This window comes from Pongo pygmaeus, chromosome 8 (genome assembly GCF_028885625.2).
Source record: "Pongo pygmaeus isolate AG05252 chromosome 8, NHGRI_mPonPyg2-v2.0_pri, whole genome shotgun sequence".
NCBI lineage: Eukaryota > Metazoa > Chordata > Mammalia > Primates > Hominidae > Pongo > Pongo pygmaeus.
Window position 1 is genome coordinate 2782888 of NC_072381.2, and position 24421 is coordinate 2807308.

Sequence of the window (24421 nt, forward strand, 5' to 3'; positions counted from 1 at the left end):
TGAGACAGGGTCTCACTCCGTTGCCCAGGCTGAAGTGCAGTGGCTCAACCATAGTGCGCCACAGCCTTGACCTGCTGGGCTCAAGTGATTGTCCCGCCTCAGCATCTGGAATAGCTGGGACTACAGGCATGTGCCACCACAACTGGCTAATTTTTAAATTTTTTGTAGAGATAGAGTCTCATCATGTTGCCCATGCTTTTTTTTAATTTTAATAGTTGGGCTGATAAATTATTTATTTACAGTCATTACTGTCAGCAATAGAAAGTACTCTTGAACTGTACAAATATATTTGATTTACAGATAACACCATTTTCTTCTGAAATGGTGTTTTGTATTTTGTTTGTTTGTTTTTTCCTTGGGGAAGATTAAAAAGGAGAGTGTCCTTATAATACCATTATCTACTAAATGAAAACATCCTGGTTTGTCTCTAGAAATGGTTGTGCTCCTAAAAAGGATGAAGGCTCTCAATTTTAAAAACATGTAAAAATAAAATGTAATAACTCTTTACAACTACCTTCATGAAGAAAGCTGGAATTATTTTGTAAAATCATTTCTTAAACCAGCACTTAACAAAATGTGAATAACTATGTGGACTACTAATTTGGAAGAAAAATATTTCTTTAAGAAGCTAAAGTAACGCCCCCGACTTCCTAGTCATTTGATCTGAGAGAGTGAAGTGACTTAGAGAAAACGTGGAGAATACAGGACAATGAGCAATGTTCATATCTTTTATTATTTCTCTAAGACTCAAAGTGTTCATCAGGCTCTTGACAGAAGACAGTTAGCTAAATAGTTAAGTCAAAGTTATTGAAGAAAGTATGCATGACAAATATCTGATATTTCTAGTCAACAGTAAATTTCCAGTTTTGGTTGTCTAGGGCCTGCCAGACAATTCTCTTGCCCTGAGCTTTCTTGTGTGGACACTGGCTACAGGAGAACCTATGGACAACGCTGAGGTGTTCATAAGGAAATCACTCCCGTTCTATTCTCAGGCCTGAACCCCATTTGTAACCCAATTCTTAAGCCTATTTAGTACTTTGGCCTGAAAATACCTCCTCTTTAAACTACCAAAAACTGATTATTTGACTAATTAATAGTGCAAATGATTGTAAAATTTTCTTAGCCATAGTGTCATTTTTTAAATGGGCCTATATTTTAAAAATAATATTTTTAATATGTTTTAATTTAATAAATGTTTTTAAATATATGACTTAATTGGCATATATTTTTAAAATAAATGACTTAATGGGCACAATTTGCATATTTAAAAAATAATGTGGTAATAATAAAGAATAGAAAAGTTTTTACTAAATATTTTCTCTTTCTATATAGGTTATTTGACAGAGAATTGTCATTATTTAGAATACAGCTAGATTGGCTGAGCACGGACGGTGGCTTATGCCTGTGATCTAGCACTTTGAGAGGCTGAGGCAGGAGAATGGCTTGAGCCCAGGAGTTCAAGACCACCCTAGGCAACACAGGGAGAACATGTCTCAATAAATACATGAATAAATAAATAAATACAATGTAAAAATTTTAAAAATGTTTATTTTATTTTTATTTTATTACTATCATTTTTTTTGAGATGGGGTTCTCACTCTGTCAGCCAGGCTGGAGTGCAGTGGTGGGATCACCACTCGCTACAGCCTTGACCTCTGGGCTCAAGCCATCCTCCTACTTCAGCCTTCTGAGTAGCTGGGACCACAGGCGTGTGCCACCATACCCAGCTAATTTTTCTATTTTTTGTAGAGACAGGGTGTTGCCATGTTGCCTAGACTGATCTCGAATTCCTGGGCCCAAGCAATCCGCCCACATCAACCTCTCAAAGTGTTGGGATTACAGGATTGAGCCACTGTGCCCAGCCAACTTTTTTTTTTTTTAAGACTAAATCTGGCTTAAAATGTGAGGAAAAAATGGCATATTATCTATAATTCTGGATCACAAAAGAGAAGCATTGTTAAAATTTATGTCCACCTTGGCAATATATTTTGAGGATTTTGAAAAAATGATTTTATGAGATGGGGCTCATCTTTCAGAGTATGAATTGAATTGTTTCTCATCAAAAGGCATTTTCTGAGGTGTTTTCAGGAATGTGATTTAATCACAGGTTAACATAAGGTTGCTGGATCACACGGAGTTTTCTGAGGCCTTTAACTGTGTTTCAAAGCCTATTAAATTTAAGAGGCAAATCACCTAATCGTGAAAGTCTCCGTTATTCCTTTCTCTGAAAACTTGCTGTGTCTAATTTGCCAAAATTTTCAAAGTATTCTTATTCATTATAGATGCTAGAACCCACCATTTCATTCAGATCTCTATTTTTAAGTGCCTATCAAATATTTTACAAATTCAGATTTTTCAATGGGATGAAAATTATTACCTGTACCAGAAATAAGCAGCTGAGCATAATGAATGCACCCTACACGTACTCCAAACCATTAAAATGCAAGCTTTGCTTTCATTTTCTTTATACAAGTATGTCACGAAACCAGCCTTGAAAGCAAGGCTCTCCATAGCCTTATAAAATATGTGAGATGAAGTAATTTACAACGCATAATTTATTACCATTCTTCTTATTTTGTGTTTTGTTTGGAATTATTTATTGGTCAGAAAATAAGTGCCTGACATAGAGCAGGCAGTTGAGTAAGTGTTAGCAGGTTGAAAGCAGTACACATGTCTGAGTTAATACTGCTGCTTGTCAAGTTCACAGAAAAACACCAACGATATTTGGTTCCCTCCCAAACCGGAAGCCTCTGGAGTGAAGGCTGTCCTTCCAAGAGGGTCCCTGGAGCAGTGGCAAGAAAACGGTGACTTGTCAGAGGGGTGGCAGAAGAAGTCTCTTCCAGTTGGCTAGGATTCTGGACTTGGGGAGTAATTTCCATTGATTAGATGTGCAGGAAACACACAGGAAGATATCCTGTTTCCAACAGTTCATACTAAGGAAACTTGACTTACGCATACAGAGCAATTGCTGAAGCCGTGGTTTTAAAAAATCACCTACTAAACCCGGATGTGTTTTTTGTTTTGTTTTGTTTTGTTGTTGTTGTTATTGTTGACAGAGTCTCACTCTGTAGCCAGGCTGGACTGCAATGGCGTGATCTCAGATCACTGCAACCTCCGACTCCCTGGTTCAAGTGATTCTCCTGCCTCAGCCTTCTGAGTATCTAGGATTACAGGCACATGCCACCACACCCAGCTAATTTTTGTATTTTTAGTAAAGACAGGGTTTCACCATATTGGCCAGGATGCTCTCAATCTCCTGACCTCGTGATCTGCCTGCCTTGGCCCCTGAAAGTGCTGGGATTACAGGCATGAGCCACCATGCCTGGCCATGATGTGTATTTTTAATATTAACTATACTTTTTTAAAATTGACTCACTAAAAAATATCCCAGTCTGAAATTTGCTGTTTTAATATTTTTAAGAAAACCCAAACCAGAAAATCCAGAGTGGACCACTCATTTAAAAACTATCAATACGTTCTGTAATCAATTGCATCAGGAAGAAATAGAGATATGTACCTTGCTTGTTTTTCTGACATCCACTGTACAAACAACACAGCAAATCTCTGACAGAGTGTCATTTAGAATACTTTTTCCTTAAAGATGACAGCCTTCTCCTTATGAGTCATTGTGCACACACTGAAGTGCCTCCCGCTTAGCCAGAAACTAGCATAACACGCAACTACCTCGGTGATTTTCCACAGATGGTTATTTGAAATGGTTTAAGATGCTACAAGCTCACTGAGAATTTTAATAAACTTCCTAGGCAGAGGACTTGACTCTCTGGACTGTTTATTCTTGACATGAAAAATGTTGCCTTCCATCAATAGCTGACCTTTCTCTCTTTGTTCTTTCTTTTATTCATTTTCTTCTACTGCTTTATGGAAAACTTTTTCCTGAAATTATTTCATTATAATAGAGATGTCAACTCTAAAGAGCAAACACAGCTAACGTCTACACAATGGTAGAACAAATGGAAGATTCATTCTGCTTCTGTTGATGATACTTCTAAGACTAAATATTAACTTATAGAAGGTTATTTGCCTTTTATTTTCCTCATTTACACTGGCAATGTTACAGCTAACACTAATAACCAGCACTCATTCGGCTTCTGCCAAGTCAGGTGATGTTCTTAGTACTTCATGGGAATTAGCCCATTGAATCCTCAGAAGGACTTTCCAAGGTGAGTAACTTGACCACCCACATTTTACAATTGAGGAAACTAAGGCATATTGGAGTTCCACAAATCTTTTTCTTTATCTATTTCTTTATACACATAGGGCCAGGCTACTGGCACATTCATTCATTCAAGAGAAGCAGGTTGTATTCCTGGAAATGGTTCATCTATTGACCCGAGTTTGCAAAGATCGGCAGCTCCCTGCTGTCCATGTTCAGGGAAGAAGGTTGGAGATTCCTTTCCCTTGCAAATATTGGACCTGGAAGAGAGGGAGTCCTGAGAACACAGCCTTTCTCAGCATTCCATGAACACAGTCGGTGTGTGCGCATTCGATATAACAGCGTGACTCCTGATGACGTCATCCTATGCACATATTGTTCTCATTTCACTTAAATGATAGATCTTACTGGAATATTGGTGATCTCCCTTTTTTGAAAGTTTTCTCTCAATTTCATTTTCTTGACTTCTTTTAATATTGTTTTTATATGGTTTACTTTTTGCATTATTTAAAGTTCAGAAACCTGGGACTGGTCTCTCTGCAATGCAGGTCTGAGTGCATTACCCCGAGTTTGGTCATTTAGTCCCTACACCTCTCAGCCCACCCTACATCACTCTTCACAGCCTCTGCTCTGACGATAGGGTCCTACCATGTGACCAGGTCTTGCAGTCCCTCTGAGGGAGGAGCCACACTCACTCCATCTCCATGTCTCTGACATTTCCTCCTGTACTGGGAACACCCACTTCCCCTCTCGATCTAGATCGTGACTTCATCTGTTGACATTCAAAGGAATTATTGCCTCCTTGGAAAAGTCTTTCCCGACGCCAAGCCAGGTGATCTCATCTGTTTCTGTAGCAAGATGTTCCTATTTCTACTAGAGTGTTCTTTCCTCCTCACTAGACTGAGGTTTCATTGGGGGAAAGGATTCTCCTCTTCTATTATTCCCAGCACAGAACGTAATTAGGAAGACTCAAAGATATCTGAACATGTAATGATTTAGTATTACATATCTGAATACATTTATTCAATACATCTTTGAATGTGTATTGAATAAATAAAACACCAAGTTGAAGAGAAGCAACCCTCCTGATACTCAGAGATCTCTCGCGTAAGGACTGAGATGCCACATGTCCATTGTCTAGTCAATGAGGACTATTGGGAGATTTAATAGACTCAGATCTAAAATCATCAGCAGAAGTAATGCTGAATTATCAGAACTAAAAGGAGCAATAAAACCACAGCCTCAAGATCAGCTCAAGAAAAATCCAGAAATAAGGTCATTTTGTCATGCCTCATGTTTAATATGACGGTAGTAAAGAATTAAAGCCATATTGCTCAATAAACATGTCTTTGAGCACTGATAAATCTTTCCCATTTCAGATGTGAGAACAAGGGATGTGAGAAAACACTCATGCACATTTCCAGTTGCAAGTTCATTATGACTTAATATTAACTAGGATTGCTATGTTCATTTTTACATTCTACAGAGAATTTACAAGGCTTTTCTATTTCTATATATTTCTATAAGGTTTCTGAGAAGGAAATACAAGATTTCTATATTCTGCTGTTTCTATAATAAATCATCTATATCTTTTTTTGTGAGATGGAGTCTCGCTCTGTCACCAGGCTGGAGTGCAGTGGAACGATCTCGGCTCACTGCAACCTCCGCCTCCTGGGTTCAAGCGATTCTCATGCCTCAGCCTCCCGAGTAGCTGGGACTGCAGGCACGCGCCCCCACACCCAGCTAATTTTTGTATTTTTAGTAGAGACGGGTTTCACATGTTGGCTAGGATGGTCTGCATCTCCTGACCTCTTGATCCACCCACAATAGAATTCTCTTATTTTGCAATACTTCTTAATCAATTTCACTTATGAAATTAGCCAGAGAAAGTATGGAGAATTTAGCCAGAGTCAACTTTACCTCCAGCACTTCCTAAAGTGTCCAAAGCCAAGCCCAGTTTTCTAAGGGATTAAATCACTATATTTATAGCTAGTCATTCTTTCCTGTGCCAGTGTAGGAAAGAAAAACACACAATCCCTCTCATTAGGACATCCTTTTGTGATTTCAACATTTTATTTAAAAAGATATTCCATTAAAAATGAATGTTTATTGTTTAGAACTGTTTAAGCGTTCGGAGGAAGAGCCAAGACAGGGTACTTCTTCAAGTCAAGTCTCCAATGTAGAACAGTATAGGGGACACCAAATCGAGTGTAAAGAGATAAACAGGATTTGGCCAGGCAAAGTTACTGAGTCTCAAAATCTTGAGGTGTGAATTTCCCGGTTGAAAGTAGAGAGCAGTTAAATTATTGCTCAGCGTTGCATTTAGAATTAATGACTTCATGGAAGCAGGAGTCCTTTGCCCCTAGAAAACATTTCCCAAACTGGCCAATGACAGCTGCATGAAATTGCAATATACCCTTCCTGATAAAGTGTTCACTCTTCAAATAGTAGGAAAATCATTTCACATCTTCTTTTCTGTCAAGCGTTTCAAACTTTAAATACTAACGTGGATTAGTAACCTACAAAATCATGATACAACACACTTTTCCCAATTTATGCCTGATCACAGACCACTTTTCACAAGGCGTGTTTATGGAGGAAGTGAGGAAAAGGGCAATCCAGTTTAGGAAGCTTTTGGGGATTTGAGAAGTAAGATGCTTGCATTTTTGAAATGTATTTATTTATGTATTTACGTATTTGTAGAGATGGGGTCTCACTATGTTGTCCAGCCTATTCACAGATGCTATCATAGTGCACTGCAGGCTTGAATTCCTGGTCTCCAGCAATCCTCCCACCTCAGTCACTCAAACCACTGGGGCTATAAGCTCATAAATATAAGAGGAAACTAAGTGTAGGAAATTGAATAAGGATAGATTAAAAATTGCTACCTAGGGCTGGGCACAGTGGCTCACCCCTGAAATCCCAACACTTTGGGAGGCCTAGGTTGGTGGATCACTTGAGGTCAGGAGTTCGAGACCAGCCTGGCCAATATGGTGAAACCCCATCTCTACCAAAAATACAAAATTAGCCGGGTATGGTGGCACATGCCTGTAGTCCCACCTACTTGGGAGTCTGAGGCAGGAGAATCACTTGAACCCAGAAGGTGGAGGTTGCAGTGAGCTGAGATCATGCCATTGCACCCCAGCCTGAGCAACAAGAACGAAACTCCATCTCAAAAAAAAAAAAAAAATGCTACCTAACAATTTAAAAAATGTTCTTAGTGGCCGAGCATGGTGGCTCACGCCTGTAATCCTAGCACTTTGGGAGGCCGAGGAGGGCTGACCACTTGAGGTCAGGAGTTTGAAACCAGCCTGGCCAACATGATGTAACCTGTCTCTACTAAAAATACAAAAAATTAGCCAGGTGTGGTGGCAAGCACCTGTAATTCCAGCTACTTGGGAGGCTGAGGAAGGAGAATTGCTTGAACCCAGGAAGCAGAGGTTACAGTGAGACGAGATCGTGCCACTGCACTCCAGCCTGGGCGACAGAGCGAGACTCCATCTCAAAAAAAAAAAAAATGTTCTTAGTACTGCATTTTTGTGGCTCTTCCATGTACGATATTTTTGTAAGCCAAGTCAATTTCTTTTCAGGGGAATAAAACAATTATAGTAGCTTCAGACTAAAAAGGGTCTTTATAAAATTTAGATGTGCACCAGTCAGAGGTGGCCCATGTTTCACCCTTTGCTTCATTTGTAGAAAGGCATAAATCAAAGTAAGAAAAAGAAAGTCAGACACCTATAGATGTACATTATACACAGAAACCTCTGACCTAAGAGGAAATTCAGTGGATTGTTTTATGCATAACCTTACATTTCTAATTTGTGGTACTACCATGTCTGTCTTCACCTTGTTTTCTTGACAAAAATTAATTAGAAAATAATATAGAGAAATTGTTAAGTCCTTAAGGAATTTTTTGCACTTGCCTGCTGCTAAGGGGAAATGAAGACTCATGGTATAAATGCTCACAGCTGCTTCTATGAGCAAGTATAGGTGAGGTGCTAAGAACAATTTTTCCCACAACTATAGATTTTTCCATAGTAATACATTTTTATTGTGCCAATTCAAGACACTACAGATATACACAGATATTCTTTAATTCAGTCTGCTACTACTGCTGTGAAATTGTTAATCTTCACTTAACCTATTTGTGAAATGAGCAAAGTGTAAATTCAATTCAATTCAATTCAATTAATATTTATTGACAACCCATGGGGGGTAGAACTGCACAAAGAACTGTAAGGTCAGCCGATGAATCAGACACAGACTTTTTGACAAGCTTTATGTCTTCCATCTCTGGGGAACATTTACTCTGGCTTAGAAAAATACCAATAATCAAAATTAGAGACATGTCAGAAAAGAATACCAGTGCATAAAATCAGGTCAGAATAACCTAAAATCATTTACATACAAAAGGAATAGAAAGGTACCCTTTCCAGGAGCACTAGGCCCTTGTTCTATAGTGCAGACTGGCCTCAGGAGTCGATTGAGGAGTTAGGCAACAAAAACTGCAATTGGAGGATATCCCATGGTCTCCCCAAATGTTTTTCTCCAATGGTCAGGTGCATGGTATTAAATTAAACAATTCCTTTGACTCTTGAAGTTTTCTTGATCCTCAAAGACACCTATTAAAATACAAATAGTTGGAGAGCCTAGGAAAACAGAAGCAGCAGCTGCCATTTGGTTTTTGTATCGATCCATTTCTCCCCAGAGAATGAGAGAGGAACTAGAATACCAAAACATTATATCCACGGGCAGCAGCTTCAACAGAGCTAAGCGTCAAACCCCCAAATACAGCAGATGGAAAGAGCAGCAACCTCAAATCCTGCAAGGTTTAGCAACTGTGTCGAGAGGGCAGAGGAGGCTCTGGGCATCAGATGAACCCGACAGCCCCCAGATTCCCCCTGGAAGCCACGGCAGCCACCTTAAGAACAAGAGCTGAAAATAGGTCAGTTTTCAAACTCCAACAGCAGCTGTGCACAGAGTATCCCAGGATGGCTGGAAAAGGCTGGGGCTGTCTGTGTCTCACAGAGACTCAAAATCGGATCTTCTGCTTTTGACTCCAATGTATTGGAGCTGTCACAGCAGCCCTCGGCACAAAAAAAAAGCTGGATGCATTAAAAATCAGTGACTTCCTTGGACCCATCAGAAAACTGAGGTTTCAGAGCCATTCACCATCTGGAAGTCAAGAGACAGCCCATACCTGCTCACCTGGAGCAGAAGACTCTGCGCCATCATGGGTAGAGGCCCTTGAGTGGGTGCTTTGCTGGATTGCTGGAGGCTGAGTGTGGACTAGCTCCAGCGTGAGAAACTCCATGTATTACGTGTCCTTCCTGAATTATAAACTCCCTGACCTTTATGTCACTCTTCCCGAGATCTCAAATATCTCTGGACCCTGTGTGCCTTGCACTCGAAGCCCTTTAGTTATTATTTGTTGTACCTGATACCCATTTCTTGTATGACAACTTCAACATCTGAGTCACCTTTGAGTACTTGGTGTCTTTTGGCTGTGTTTTTTCTTGCCTTTCAGCATGCCTGTGCTAAAATAATGCTCAAAGAAGGGAAAGTAAAATCATAATAGATCTTAATTTTTATCAGGTCCAGAATCTATATAGATTTGATGAAAAGTATGGTCCCTTTTATCAAGAAAAATACACACACACACACACAAAGAGGCAATGTTTTTGATATAATGACAAGATGGTCAAACTTGTCCCTCAACCTATGTGAGTATTTTCTTTGGGGTAGATCCATGGTTTCCCACGTAACTGCTCTAACTAAAGCAATGGCTGGGCATGCAGGGAGCCAGACCACACAATAATTCCTGCACTCTACACATTGCACAGAGGAGGCTGCCCCTCCCCCACCTCCCTCCCACCACCTGACACACAGCTCATGGTGTATTTTAGCACTGGGGAGAGGAGAAAAGTTTTAGCACTAACTTCTCATCTATATTCCTCTCTTCCATCATCAATCACCCAATCACAGCTACCAAGTAGAGGGTGGAAGAGATAATATCTAAAATATGAGAAAGCATTGGATGTCTCCAGATAGGTGTTATTGTTTCTACTTTCATTATTTTCCCATTTTATCTCATTTTTGAAAAAAATCAATACTTTCATTTTATGGACCCAGAAAATCTTTGTATGTGTTGCTTAAACACAGGAGTTGTGTGGGATAATTTCTAGATTTGGTACCAGGAAACATCAACTTCCTTTGTTGTTTTAGCTTTTTATACCAACTAAATAAACTAAGTAATTTGTGAGGGTATCTGAGATGCTTCTTCATTTATAAAAATAAATGGTCTTTTCAATCTCAAAAAAATTGGGGAATAAAACAAAATAGTATAAAAGAGAATGTTTTGTGTTAAGTATTACACAAAACTTAGATGCTAAAATCAGGCACATGAATTTAGTAGCTGACGATATCAGCATTCAGCATAGTAAGTCCATAAAGGAAGTCGGGTGGACAGGGCATTCTGCTGATGAAAGGAAGGCACCCCTGAAGGACAACTGCTCCCTCCTTTGCAAATCTGGAGAGTTTAGGATTTTATAGTTAATATAGTGGGCAATGACTGGAGAATGCAAATCGGGAGACAAAGCCCCTCCCACAAAGTGTTCTATTCTACAGACAAACAGAAGGTAAAATAAATCCTGAAGACTGTTATTTACAGCCTAGTTATTGTTCAGTGATGTAGTCAAGAGCTTTTATACCATCTGAAGAAAAGTTCCTCCTTGAGGTGATTCTTAAGAATTAAGTGAATTCTCCATGTTTTAGATACACTTTTTTTAAGTGTGTATCTGGATGCTGTGGTCAATGTATCCAATTTCTCCTCCCACATCTACCTCATGGCTGGCCTAGAATCCACATTTGCAGCTTCCCTTCGGCTGGGAGCGGCAATGCAACTCATTTGGGCCAAGGGGATTTGAACAAAAGTGAGATGCCTAAGTCATCTCCAACTGAAAGAGGAGCCACTTTCTCTCAATTGAGCTTTTCATTTTTTCCCGAAGGCGGGACACTAGATGTGACATGAACCCGATTTCAGCCCATCTACAGAAAAGACCAACCGCCAGAGGATGGAGCCATCAGTTAAAGCGAAAACGAGACAGAGAACAAACCTCTACTTTTGTAAACCATTGAGCTAATCAGCTGCCTAGGAATTGCGTGGGAGCAAGATTTCACCATCTGCAGATCCTACAAAAACATTCCACCTACGTGCCAGGGTACATGGACAAGAAAGCTCAGAGCAGCAGCATTGGGAAGAGCAGAAATATTGAAAATAACCCGGGCATGGTGGGTCACGCCTGTAATCCCAGCACTTTGGGAGGCTGAGATGGGTGGATCACAAGGTCAGGAATTCGAGACCAGCCTGGCCAACATAGTGAAACCCCATCTCTACTAAAAATACAAAAATTAGATAGGCATGGTGGCTCATGCCTGTAATCCCAGCTACTCAGGAGTCTGAGGCAGGAGAATCGCTTGAACCCGGGAGGCGGAGATTTCAGTGAGCCGAGATCGCACCACTGCACTGCAGCCTGGGCAAGACAGCGAGACTCCACCTCAAAAAAGAAAAAAAGCAAAAGAAAATAGAAAATAACCCAAACATCTATCAGTAAATGAAGGCTTAGTGTTGGTACACTGAAACAGTGTAAAATTACATATTAAGAAAAATGCATTAACTTCAGCTGCTCATAATTCCAAAACTGAGTTTTCAAAACAAAACACCGAGTAAAAAAAAGTCTCAGAAAACTATGGCATTTTCGAAAGGTCAAATATAAACAAAACTAAATAGTATACCGCCATATTTGTTTCCTAGGGTTGCCATAATTAATACCACAGATGGCAGCATCAACAACAGAAATGGATGTTTTCACTGTTCTGGAGCTGGAAGTCCTGGCCTCAGGTGCGGCAGGGTTGGCTTCTCCTAGGTCCTCTCTCCTTGGCTTTCTCCTTGGCTTTCAGGTGGCTGTGCACTTACAGTCTTTTCTCTGTGCGGATATCTGGTGTCTCTTCCTCTTATCCCCCAAACATCAGTCAGAATGGATGAAGCCTAGCCTAACAGCCACGTTTTAATTCAAACACCTCTTTAAACACCTTATCTCAAATACGGTTACATTCTGAGGTACTAGGAGTCGAGACTCCAACAGATGAATTTTGGGAGAAAACAATTTAGCCCATAGTATACACAAACTAAATTCCAGGTGGTGGTCATCACCTGGGGGACCCAGAGCATGGAGAGGAAAAGATGGAAATTACACCTGTTTCTGTAATAGAGTTGATGATGTTCTACCGCTTCCCTGCGCAGTACATTTGCAGGCATTCATTATAGTGCTGTGCTTCCCAACACACACACACACGTGCACACACGCACATGCACACACACATGCACACACATACACACACGCACACACACGTGCACTCACACATATATAGACATATACACACATACACAGATACAGACATGCACACATATACACACATATACATATACACACATATGCACATATACACATACACATTAATGGATGCATGCACATATATCCACACATACACACTTGCACACACATACATGCATGCACACATATACACAGACGTGCACACATACACACATATATACACACATACACACATGCACACATACATATACACACTTGCACACATATACACACATACACACATGCACACACATACACACATATACACACATGCACACACATACATATACACACTTGCACACATACACATGCACACACATACACATATATACACACATGCACACACATACATATACACACTTGCACACATATATACACATACACATATGCACAAATACACACATCTACACACTTACACATGTATACACACATAAGTACATACACACATGCACAGACATACACATTCACACACACATACACATGCTTTTGTATGTGTCAACTATTACAAAATCTTTGAAAGATATGTTGATTCAAGAAATACTAAATGTCTTAGCCATTGTTATCTGAAGCTACTTTGAAGTGCGTAAGATGTAAGAATATCATTAGATGCCCAGGTCCCTCTGTGCTGGAATAGACAAGCACACTGTTTACTAATAGATGGAATATATTCCATAGGCAAGGGTCGAGTTTGTGAAAAGGAATCAGATAGCTTGTTGTTGAGCATCTGGACACAACCCTGCTTACAGAAGAAAGGAAGGGGAAAGAGGGGAAACACACGAGTATGGTTGCCATCTGTGTGCAGTCCGCTGCATACGGACGCCTAATTCCGGTCAGACAGAGTCCCGTGAGACTTTGCTATGAATTTCAGTTGCTCCTCAGATGAATTTGACTAGTCCAGGGGTGGGTTGCATCTCTGCTGGCCAAGGTTGAGACCTGCATCTCTAATTGGATCTTCTGTTGATAGTTTTGCTGCAGGTGTCCTCCTCAGTCTCCCAGAATCCCTACCTCCTCCCCCAGTTCTCTCTCTCAGAAACAAACCAAGCATTTTTATCTCAGGGACAAAGAGCAGCATTTGGAGAATTTTTAGCATGTTTAATGCAAAATTGATTCCAACACTATTTTTCCGTGAGACAGCGATACTCTGCTTCTAACATTTTCTGAAATGTTATATATTTTAAAAGCAGGTAGTTTTCCAGCTTACTGAGAAAAATTATTGTTCATATATAATTATTTTACAGCTTTAAGTTTTTCTCCCATGATATGTATTGGGAAAAGCTATATATATATTATATACTATATATTATATAGTATATATTAATATTATATATAGTTTATATATATAACTATATATAAACTATGTATAAACTTTATATGTATATATAACTATATATGCTATATATGTTATATGTTATATATGTATATATAGTATATACACTATATATGTATATATAACTATATATGCTATATATGGATATATAGCATATATAACTATATGCTATATATATAACATATATATGGATATATAGCATATATAACTATATATGCTATATATGGATATATAGAATATATAACTATATATGCTATATATGGATATATAGAATATATAACTATATATGCTATATATGCATATATAGCATATATAACTATATATATAACCCTTATTTAATCATCACAGACAAGCAAATAAGTTTAATCAAAAGAATAGAGCTGAAGCTCAATATTTAAACTGTGCATAAAAATATAGCATTTGAGCTAATCAAGTCAGCCAACAATGAGCACGCCACATGTAATGTTTGCTCTTCAAATCTGGAATTCATTCCCTCTGTCACTCTAATTCCTTGACCCAGCTATATATATATAGTTGTATATATAGTAAATATACAACTATATATAGTATATATAACTATATATACACATTATATATATATGTGTGTGTATATATGTATATATATAATGTGTTATATATGTATATATATAAAGTGTTATATATATACAGATAAAATGTGTTATGTATGTGTGTGTACACACACACACACACACACACACACAGTCATCCCTTGGTATCCAAAATTTGTGGATGCTCAATTCCCTAGTAAAAAATGTTGTAGTATTTGCTCATAACCTATGCAATTCTCCCCTGTACTTTAAGTCATTGCCTGATTTATAATAGCTAATGAAATGTAAGTGGTATGTAAGTAGTTGTTACATTGTATTATTTGGGGAAATAATAACAAGAAAAAAATGTGTATGTGTTTAGTATAGACAATTATTTTTCAATATTTGTGATCCTTAGATGTTTGTTATTTTAATTTTTGTAAGCTACTAACAATTCAAAGAAAATTGAATATTTTAAATGTAATATATTAATAGTAATAGCATCATTGGTCGTTTGTCTGACTAATCCTTCAGTCTGAATATTATTAGTTCATATTATCTATCTTTATTCTACCAAAATATGTCATGGTTTTAACATTTTATTTGTTTTTAAAAATAATAATGAAGGTAAAGCACAGTAGAAGGAGAAAAAGAAGAAAAAAGCAAAGAAAATGAAATTAAACAAAATGCCTATACAAAGGCATATATTAAATAAAGGTTATAAGTGAAAAATAGAGACATAAGTTTCTGGGAAAAAAATTGCATATTTGTAGTAAAAGTCTTCTTAGAGAGTCGCTGCGTCCATTTCTAGCTTTGTTGTAGGAAGGATGTTCCACTTGGGATTAGATTGAAATGCCGCTAGAATTCCCCGAGATGATTAAGTCTTTTCTTTTACAGATAATTCCTTTCCAAGGCCATTCAGAGAGACGATCTGCACATTAATTATCCAGTAACAGGAACAGTCTTTATTGCTTCTGCAGAGACTCTGACCTTCCATTACCTGACAGAAAAGTAACCCTAGAACCCCAGGGTTTGCTTTTCCAATACTACAAAGCAGCTACAAACCCTTGCAAGGAATAGCGCTGTCCTGGTAATGGGGCTTCCGGCAGAATTACACCAGGCTCACATCACAGAAGACCGGTTGTCTTGCTCGGTTATGATGCCCTTTTCCAGGCAATAATTATAGACAAGCAAACTTATTTAAAATCTTGGGAATATTGTTGTGGATTACAATGATTACGTTACTACAATCAAGAAATACAGTCAGTAATAGAACCAGAAATCTGAGCTAAGATGATTCCCGTTAAAACTATTATTTTCACCCAATAGGCAAGTACCTTTATGGAAATGTTTCCATAAATATTTTAAAAAATTATGCCCTTTTAACAAATTTTAATAATAAAATTATTTAAAAAATTAAACTAAAAATAATCTGTTATTAACTACAAAAAGATAACTAATTTTGACATTTTATTGTCAAAATTATTCATATTTATTCTTTGGTAAAATGAAGAGGTTATTTTACAAAAATGAAATGATGTCAAGTTTATAAACCTAATTTCCTCATTTAATATATCATTTTCTCTTTTCAAAGAATTTTGTACTTTCTTATGATCGTATTGTTGTTTGGGAGTTTAGATTATACCTAGTGTTTTGTTGTTATAAGCAGCACTGCATAGAAAGGTATGTCCCATCCTCAAGTTTATAAATTATGATTTGCATATCTGCCTTTAGCTATTATTTCTGATAGTCTTGATTTGCAGATATACCTTGAGCTATTATTTCTCCAATAAAGGAAGAGAGAGAAATTTGGTTACAATAGATTAAACAAAGGTTATATTTATTAACCCTTATTTAATCATCACAGACAAGCAAACAAGTTTAATCAAAAGAATAGAGCTGAAGCTTAATATTTAAACTGTGCATAAAAATATGGCATTTGATCTAATCAAGTCAGCCAACAATGAGTACGCCACATGTAATGTTTGCTCTTCAAATCAGGAATTCATTCCCTCTGTCACTCTAATTCCTGGACCCAATTTGAAAATAGTTTGCATTATATCCTATCTCACAGCTTTTTATGTTTGCTAACCAAATATAATATGTTTGAAGACTTTGTCTTCCTGAATGTGACATTGTTAAAAATCAAAGGTGTTTAACAGGTACAGCTGCTAATGGAATAAAGGATGCGTTTTTTAAAAGTGACATGTATAACTACACACACACACACACACACACACAGAGAGAGAGAGAGAGAGGAAAGGAGTTCTGATCCTCTCTACTACTCGAGGCTTTTAACATTTGAGGTTATATATGTATATATGATTATTTATTTTCTTGACAAGGCTAAATGTTACATCTGAGTGAGTGGATTGATAAAGTGTTGTTTTCTCATCTAAGTTCTCCCATCCAAAGCAAATACTTCCACACAGAGGAAATGTGTGTGTGCAAAAAGAATAGAGATGAAACTAGCATGGCTCTGTAGCAATTTCCTGGGTAAACAGAACAAAAATGGTAGTGTGGTCCTCAGGTTTTTTGTTTGGTTCCCCTACAACATTGCTAGTAATATTTGAGTAAGTCCCATAAAAGGAATATCAGCTGGGGAATCTCTTTCACCCAAGCTAAGGATGTCATCTCAATCAGCTAATCACAGGACAGAAAGTCCACCTCACTCGTACAGAAAAAGGAAGACCAGGCGGTTTTCTTCATACTGTTCTTGTGGTAGTGAATAAGTCTCACAAGATCTGACGGTTTTATAAGTGGAAATCCCTTCTACTTGGCTTTCATTCTCTCTTTGCCTGCTGCCAATGTAAGACGTGTCTTTCACCTTCCACCATGATTGTATGGCCTTCCTGGCCACATGGAACTGTGAGTCTGTTATACCTCCTTTTCTTTATTTTAAAAAAAAAAAAAAGAAAGAAAGAAAGAAAGAAAAAGAAAAAGAAAAGAAAAGAAAAGAAAAAAGGAAGACCAAGGCACCCATGTTCAATTGCTTCATAGAAGCTGGGGCACAGTTTTCTAGTTTACCTTTCTCCAAAGTAAGTTAAATTGGGCTTATAGAAGGACTTATTCCATTTTTGTTCTTTTAAATTTACTTTTCTGTCTACTCATTCAACAAATAGACATTGAGCCCCTGATTTGACCTTGGTACTGCTCTAGGTCCCAGACTACAGCAGGAAACAAAACCCCAGAAAGTCCCTGTCCTCAGGGAGCTATAATTCTAGTGGGAAAGTCCAGACAGAAAAGAAAACTCAAACAGTTCATTAGAAGATAGTCAATACTAGGTGAAAAATATAGCAAAGCAGATAGGCAATGTTGGGATTGGTGTTGCAATTTTAAATCAGGTTGCCAGGGAAAGTCTCGCTAAGACAATTAACAATTGGGCAAAGACTTGAAGGAGGAGAAGCAGTGAGCCCTGAAGATAATTAGAAAAGGCATTTAATGTAGAGGGACCAGTTGTCAAGACCCTAAAGCGGGCGGGGTGGGTGTGTTGGAAGTGCAGTTAGCAAGGTTGGGGAGGAGATGGGGAGGGGGGCTGTGTGAAAGCTATCAGGGGCCTGCACATTAGAAGGCCTCTGAAAGGGTTTTACTCCAAGAAAAGTGAGGACGCCAGCAATTTGGGAAGGAATCCATTTGGCTTCTTTCTGGAAAATGCTGTAACTAGGGTGAGAGAGGAAGGTGATTCAGACAAGAGTGAGGCTGTTCTGCAGATGAGGTGAGAAGAGACTGGACTCTGGGTGTATCTTCAAAACACAACCAGCAAAATTTTCTGACAAATTCAAGAGTAAAGACGATGATACACATTTTGTCTAAAGGAACTAGAAGGCTGGTTCTAGGGAAAGAGGACAGAATTCAGAAAGTCCTTTCAGGAACTGTTGGGTTTGACATGTCTGCTACTCATCAAGAGAGGCTTCAGGGAGATCAGAAAAGCAATTCTGGAGCTCAGCGGGGCTGGGCCAGGCAGACACATCAGGGAGGTGTCAGGTTTTTTACAGCTGGAGACTAGACCTGGGGCCTGATGAAACCGAGTCAGGAGAAGAGAGTCTGGAGGCAGGAAACTAAGGCAGGTTCATGCTGACTTCCTAGAACTAAATCAAAAGAAAAACCCCCACTCTCCACCCCTGGCAGATGAAAAATTGAAAGTAATTCTGATCGGTCCCTTCCCACAACCAATCAGACTGGTCTCTGGCCAGGTCTTCATTTGCATAGGAGTATAACTTTTAACTTCACTTCAGCCTCTGATTGGTCACTTTCTGCAACCAATCAGATGTTTGCATAGGGTGTGACTTTGTAACTTCACTTTAGCCTCTGATTGGTCCCCTCCCACAACCAATCAGAGTGATTCTGGCCATTACTTCATTTACATAGGGGGTACACCAAGTAACCAATGGGAAACCTCCAAAGGGTATTTACACCCAGAGAAACTCAAGAGTAATTGGGCTCTTGAGCCACTTGCTCTGGCTGCACCCACCCTGTGGAGTGTGCTTTTGTTTTCAATAAATCTCTGCTTGTGTTGCTTCGTCGTTTCCTTCCTTAGTGTGTTTTGTCCAATTATTTGTTCAAAATACCAAGAACCTGGACACTCTCCACCAGTAACAAAATTATTCAAGGAATGAGCGCAGATGAGAAAAACTCCAGGACCGAAAGCTGGACAGTCCAAAATTTGGAGGTAGAGAGGCACAGAGGATTGAGAAACAGAAATGATTTAAGGCAGAGAAACATCAGAAGAGTACAAATCCAAGGCAAAGATGGGCAAGAGGAGTCATTGACTGCACCGCCTGCTGCTGGCCTGCCCGGTAGAGTGAGAGAGCCCGGGAGCGCTGTGGAGTTCGGCATACAGAGATCGTTGCCAAACTTGGCCAAAGCAGGTTTCGTGATCTGTGAAAAGAAAAGCACACAGGAGGCCGGGCACGGTGGCTAATGCCTGTCATACCAGCATTTTGGGAGGCCGAGGCGGGCGGATCACCTGAGGTCAGGAGTTGGAGACCAGCCTGGCCAACATGGGGAAACCTCATCTTTACGAAAAATACAAAAAAATCAGCCGGGCGTGGTGGCACACCCTTGTAATTCCAGCTACTCAGGAGGCTGAGACAGGAGAATAGCTTGAACCCAGGGGGTGGAGGTTTCAGTGAGTCGAGCTGGTGCCACTGCACTCCAGCCTGGGCAACAAGATCGAGACTCTGTCTCAAAAAATAAGAAGAAAAGAAGGAAAGCACACAGGAGAGCATTTAAAAGAGAATGAGTGAAAAACTACTGGAGAGGACATAGACGGGAAATTCTTTATTATTTAATTTTTATTTTAAAAATTCTAATTGTGGTAAAAAGAAAACACACCATATAACATGTACCATCTTAACGATTTTTAAGTGTAGCCTTCAGTAGCATTAAATAGATTCCCATTGGTGTGAAAGAAATCTCCAGAACTTTTTCATCTTGTAAAACTGAAACTCTGTAACCATTAAAGAACACCCCATTTCCCCTCACCCCAGCCCCCAGCAACCACCTTTCTACTTTCTGTTTCTATGAAGAATAGGCAATTCTTTAAAGTAGTTTTGCTGGGAAAATGGAGGCCCAGAAAATTTGCATTTCTAACCTATTCCTAAATGATGGTGACAGTGCTGATATGGGGCCCACACTTCGATAGCCACTGGTCTATGGCACAGGCTCCCAATCTTAGGTGAACAGTGGAATTGTTTAGAGGATTCTAAAACGTTCTGAAAGCTGAAAGCCACTCCCAGACGGTCTGCTTTAATTGACTTGGGGTGTGGCAGGAGCGCTTGTGTTTTTAAAAGCTCCCAGTTTTTAAAGTTCTAATTTGCAGCCAGGTTGCGAAGCATTGATCTTTAGCAAGAGGAGAGAAAGTAGATACCTGGGGACCCAGCTTGGCAGCTGAGTAGCTTACAAAGAGTGAAGAGCTCTTAGAAATTTTTCTATGATTCCTTCAATTATCCAGGCAAAATTGGAAGCCAGATCAACTGAGAGCAACGCTGGAAGATAAGCTTTTGGAGGTTGTGAAAAGGAAATAGGAAAGAGAGTTTGAGGATAATGAGAGCATGAATAAACTGGAGGAATGTCCTTTTGCTAAGTCTGTGGTTACGAATCTCAAGTCAGATCATCCAGAGAGCTTGTGAGTTTTTTCTTATCCTACGTTTGGCTGTACGGGGGCAGGTATGCAGTAAGCGGAGGCAGATTTAACTGTGCTTGTCATTTTCCAAGGCATCCCTAATCATGTCAGATAAAATGAGAACAGGGTAAGAGGGTGATTGTGATGGTTAACCATGGAGACAGAGCCGAAGTGACAGAGCCCATACTTTTAGCTCCCAAAGACATGGACTGTGGGGAAAGGGTACTGGGGAGAGGGCTGGAAGGAGGAGAGGGGGAGGTAGCCAGTGAAAGGCTTGAACTTGAGATTGGGGGGTGGGAATTATTGGTAACAACAAGGATCATCTGAGATCAGGAGTTTCAGACCAGCCTGGCCAACATGGTGAAACCCTGTCACTACTAAAAATACAAAAATTAGCCAGATGCGATGGCGCATGCCTGTAGTCCCAGCTACTCCAAGGCATGACCACAGGCATGCGATGTCTTAGGAGGGGATCTAGAATTCCTTTAGAGACAGAAGGAAAGGAGCATGGACAGAAGAGGAGGAGACACAGGGAGATGTCCTAGCACGCACTGTGACGTCTGGAGGGTGCACGGGAAGTTTGAAGCATTGGAAGATCCGGAGTCATGAGGGTTTTGAGCATGGGAAGCAGTGAATGACCTGAGAATCTGGTCATCCTTGGGGTATGACACAAATAAGAAGCAAAGGACATGATGGAAAGAGTGTCACTGATCTCAGAGCAGATGGTTATGAGGAAGCTGCCCATGCGGGAGGTTAGCAAGACGCGGGGCCGTGCGTGTCCTTCTCCTCTCTGTTGATATGAGCGCAGAAACTTATTTTAATGATGAGGCTCTCTTGACCCTTTCCAATGAAGGCATGAAGGTTTTGCAAAGAAGTCTTACTCAGAGGTCTTCCTGTAAATTTCATTTACACATAAGCAGTGCAAAATGTTAAATGAGATACCATGCTAAAAAACACACATACCCTGCCTCAAGATACTTATATCTGGTAACATCAATAGATACATACACAAATCCTTTCACACAGGACAAGACGTATATAACATATTCCTTAAGAGAGATTAAAATAAAGTATCATGAGGTTTTGGAATGACAGAAGCATAGTCATTAGGGATAAATCAGAAAAATTTCACGAGAGAGGTGCATTTGAGCTACACCTTAAAGAACAGTTTGGATTCTGACAGATACAAGACAAGATTGGGAGATGTTTCAACTGGTCTAATGAAAAGATCAAAAATGGCCTGGGTGCCGTGGCTCATGCCTGTAATTTCAGCACTTGGGAGGCTGAGGTGGGCGGATCATCTGAGGTCAGGAGTTCAAGACCAGCCTGGCCAACATGGTGAAACCCTGTCTCTACTAAAAATACAAAAATTAGCTGGATGTGATGGCGCATGCCTGTAGTCCCAGCTACTCGGGAGGCTGAGGCAGGAGAATCACTTGAACCCAGGAGGTGGAGGTTGCAGTGAGCCAAGATCATGCCACTGCATTCCAGCCTGGTCAAAAAGAGCAAGACTCAAGAGAGAAAGAAAGAAAGGGAGAGAGAGAGAGAGAGTGAAAGAAAGAAAAAAGAAAGAAAGAAAGAGCAAACAAGCGAGCAAAAATGTGGAGGCATAAACTCATGGGGTTTACCTGGGTCACCATCTTTCTTGGTCGAATGATGGAATCTCTGTGGGGGAATTGTGGGTGTAATAGGTTTCTCCCTACATGAACCACAGGGGGCCTCAAAGGTGTATCAGTGAGGTATGAGGTTGGCTGCAAGCAACAATAACAACACCAACAAAATCTTAACCAGGAGTGGCCACAAAAATGTTTACTGTGTTTTTCTAAAGGAAAAACAAAAGAATTCCCAGGCGGGCAGTGTCTGGGGCTGGCTCGTCTCCTCGATAATGCTGCCTAAGACCTAGGTTTATGTTCTCCATACCATCTACCAGCCCTGGAGAAGTAGCTTTTCCTTCTTGACACTGACACCTCATGTCCTCAAGATGGCGGCTACTCCCTAGGCACCTGCCTACTGGGTGGGAAGAAGAGAGATGAGCAGGAGAAAAGGAGGGACTGGACACGGAGATATTTTTAATGAAGAGAGGAAAAGACCGTCTCCAAGCTCCTCACCAGGCTCCTCTCATTGGCCAGCACTGCCTGGTATAGACAGCCCTCAGTGCCCAGGTGGCTGCTAAATGGATGACTTAGCCTCCTGGTACAGGAAAGAAATAAAGGATGGACAGGGAGGGGCACTGAGGAAGCCAATAGAAAGTGACTGTCGCAAATCCCACACTGCACAGTTCAGACCTTCAGTATCAGCCAACAAATGATGAGGTCGTGGAATAGTAGGATTACATAGCTGTGTCTCTAAAAGGCGTAGCTAAGACATAATTGTAGAGTAGATTGCAGAGGCGTGAAAAATTGCAGGCTGGGAGACCAGTTATGTGTTTTCTCAGAGGGGATGGGAAGTGTGTAGCAAGTAAGAAATGATGGGATTTGGGATAAAAGGGTAGGAAAGAAGGTGGTAAAAGTATTTGTATTCAAGAGAGAAAACCATTCAGTCAATCAGACGTTTGCAAGTTGTGCTTTACCTAGGCTGGAAAGAATAAAAAATGAAAGTTCAAGCCGGTGGAGGACCAATACCTGCTTTTTCTATGGAATGCGATAAACATTGTGAAATCCATCTGTGAAATGTTACAAACTGAATATAGAAATAATAAAATGATTTTGAAATATTTGATAACTGTTGGATGCAGCAATGAGCATTTTGACCTAGATCTCCTTTCCCATAAAGGATGTTTTAAATGAACGTATAAAGCTTACTGAGCTTAAGTTGTTGTCCAATGGTTAGGGAAGAGAAAATGGCAGAATCAGATGAGGAACCCAGGCATTCAGATGTCCCTGGTCTGGGCTACAAGTTTATATCACTTCCTGTGTCACACACATGCACACATGTGCACCACACGCAGAGACCACCAAAGGGACTCCCACAGAACCAAATAGAAGACAAAGAGCTGAAGAAGAAATTGGAGGCTGTGATTTACATAATAGCTGATAATCCCATTAATGAAACAGGTTAGATGAGAGCATTGGAATCCGTTGTGTCAATAACCAACACTGCCCACCTTATTTCTTATGCATCTAAACTTAAACTACCCATGACTTTTTTAAAAGTCACACTGCATGCTCCTTGGATGTTTTGGCTGTCGTCCTTCAGTGCCAAGCCCCCGGGCTGCTTCCTCAGATGCTCCAGGGCACCTCTTCTCCTGGCCTCGAAGGCAAGCTTTCTTAATCCCACCTCCCTATTCTCCTTAGAGAGGGTGAGCAAACGGATCTCCTGACTCATCTGCCCTCCTAGGAGCCCTGTATCTTCCCTCATTTAAGCTGGGGGAGAACTGCAACAAAACGACCAACATCTTTCACCGCTACAACTGCATTTATTCCTAATTCCTCTTTGTTCTTTCTAATCAGTCACCGCAAGCTTCCTTCTCTCTTGTCCCTGCATGTTCCGCATGAAGAGATGGACACAAAGAGAAATTCGATGACGTCCCTGGGTGCCCATGATGCACAGGGACGCCTCACAGGAAGCCACCTTTGTGCACAAGACCGGTCTCTACGCTGGCCCAGGGCTCGCTGGAATCTCGCCTCCTGACACACTGCCCTTGCCGGCCGTTTCAGCTGGGACGCAGGATGGCGGCACGTCTGATAATTGCATAGTAAATTCTATATGAACACTTGGAAGCTGTGTCTTCCTGAAAATTACATGATAAATAATTACATTTGTAGGGAACAAATAATTCAACTCTTCGTTACCATGTCAAATGCAATTTTAAGATCT